This window comes from Crinia signifera, chromosome 2 (assembly GCF_055691185.1).
Source record: "Crinia signifera chromosome 2, ASM5569118v1, whole genome shotgun sequence".
NCBI lineage: Eukaryota > Metazoa > Chordata > Amphibia > Anura > Myobatrachidae > Crinia > Crinia signifera.
In genome coordinates, this window is record NC_139218.1 from 128,547,850 (window position 1) to 128,550,473 (window position 2,624).

Genomic DNA, 2,624 nt, shown 5'->3' on the forward strand with positions numbered 1-2,624 from the left:
CATAACTACTGGCACACAGAAACTCATGTAGCCATCTCGAGTTGGAGCGCAGCATCCATGTTTCTATAGCAGATTCTTATTTTTAGCAACAGTGTTTCCTCCATGGTGGTAGGAGAGTGATGACAGCATCACTGTTATATTTAACGTAATCTGGTTCAATATTTTTTTATTATTACTACAATATTTGTAATTTTTTTGTGATTAGTATTTTTTTTTATTTAGCCATGAGTGTGCTAATGAGTGGTGTAATAGAAGATTGGTTTACTGATGCCCCTTTCCCACTGCAGCTCTTAAACGGTAAATTGCCATTTTTTCTCCACTATTTACCGTTTAAGGCTGCAGTGGGAAAGCGCCAGAGTTGATTTACCGGTTAAAGTTAGCCGGTATTTCCTACACGTTTAAATACCGTTTTTTAGGCAGTGGGAATGCCTCTTAAACGGTATTTAAAATCCCACACTACTTCCCCCTCCCCTGGTACCTGCCCTGTGCCCACCCTCCCCTGATACTTACCTGCGTGGGGGATCGGGGGAGCGGGGTTCACGCACTGCTGAGGAGGCAGCGGGGTCCGGCATGGGCACAGTACTTTGGGTCCCTCTGCATGCTGGGCAGTGGGGATGCAGCGGGGTCCATCCCGCATGGGCACTGTGCTGTGGGTGCTGGTGGTGCAGCAGGGTCCATTTGGGGTCCATTCAGCGTCGGGGCAGTCCCTGCAGCTGATGGGAACTAATAGTTCCCACTATGCGCATGTCTAATGAGTGTTGTGCATATCAATGAGCCGCTCATTACATATGCGCATATGTAATGAACGGCTCATTGATATGCACGGCGCTCAGTACACATGCACATAGTGGGAACTATTAGTTCCCATCAGCTGCAGGGACTGCCCGTGCCCGGACCCCGAATGGACCCCGAATGCACCACCAGCACAGTGCCCATGCGGGATGGACCCCGCTGCGTCCCCATTGCCCAGCATGCAGAGGGACCCAAAGTACTGTGCCCATGCCGGACCCCGCTGCCTCCTCAGCAGTCCGTGAACCCCGCTGCCCGGATCCCCCACGCAGGTAAGTATCAGGGGAGGGTGGGCACAGGGCAGGTACCAGGGGAGGGGGGGTATATTACTGGTTAATTACCGTTTTGTAGCTTTCACAAGGGGTTCAATGTGAAAGGTACAAAAACGGTAATTAACCAGTAATATACCGTTTACTACATGCAGTGGGAAAGGGGTTAAACCTGCTTTGACCCGTTTAAAGAACCGTTTAAAAAACCCGGTCAAAGCAGGTTTGGCAGTGGGAAAGCAGCATGATTTAGGGATTTCTTTCGTGTTCAGGAGTCTCTTCATAGGCTCTGTGTCACCATAGTAACAGACGTGTGCCTTCTGCACTTGTACACCTTACTATGCCTTCTTCTTCTGCTCAACAGAAATGATGATCCACTTTCTCTAACTTTCTAATTTCTGCATTAACACACCCCTGTCTCCCATTGCATGTTTCTGCTGCATTAAACTTGTGTTGTCTCACATTCTGCTATCCCTGGTTAAGTTATTCATGGTGTGGATTGACATCCATCACACACCTCTAACATCCATAACCAGCACCAAAACTAGTGAGTCTGGGCTAGTTCCCATTAAAGGTTAAATCTAAATAAATACACATGCACTGTAATGTTTCATACTTCCACCAACATAAGCCTCTATACACTAGACATTTTCAGTTTATTATCTATTTTAGAAAAAAGGGGTTATGTAGAACCACAAATGATTTTCTTTGGAGAGTCAAAAATATTTACCAGAAGATGAAGAGGTTCTATTATGTTTAATGATGATGGTCAGGTATGGCTAACAGTAGCTGATTTATTTCAGGAACATATAGATATAGATATATATATTAAATGAAATAATAAAGGTATTAAAACATCTCAAAAGTGTCATCGTATTTATCTACAGTCAAACCACACTTTGTGACGCCCAATCTCGTCCGATCTTGGAAGCTAAGCAGTGTTGGGCCGGGCTAGTACCAAGAAGGGAGACCCCTTGGGAAAACCCGGTGCTGTAGTAACAAAAATGACGAACGACCTTTTATGATAAAACTCACTTAATAAAAAACTTTACCACAATATTTATAGCACCTAATTATTAACATTCAGCCTTTTATATATGCACTTTATATATGTATTGTATATGTATTTATAATTATTCCTAATTATTATGTATTGTATATGTACTCATAATTATTCTCATAGTTACTTTATATAACCCTCACACTCTCTAAATTAATACTATTCTCTTCTAACACCCTGAGCACATACAGCACCTTAGGTTGAACACGGATAACTTCCTCCGTCTTTTCAGAGTGCAAGCACTTAGCACTTTATCCTATATACCTGCTACAACTATTTTATGCTATATAATGTGTAAACCTCTAATTATCCCCCATTGTATTTACAAGTCTTAATGTGCGCAAAACCACAACATCGAATTATCTATTTACTGTGTCTTTTTCTTTCATATACTATGAAATATGGCAAGATGTCTCCAATAAGATGGCCGCCGTATCTAAAACATGGTCCCAGAAACCTTTGAAAAATGGCCGCCGGCACTCAGAGACGCAGACACTATCCAACAAGGT

The 2,624-nt window shown here is 43.1% G+C and overlaps 1 pseudogene; it reads left to right on the top strand.

The window, feature by feature from the left end:
• Positions 1-1,934: 1,934 nt before the first annotated feature.
• LOC146061897 (5S ribosomal RNA) lies at positions 1,935-2,054 on the top strand (annotated as a pseudogene).
• The last annotated feature ends 570 nt before the right edge of the window (positions 2,055-2,624 follow it).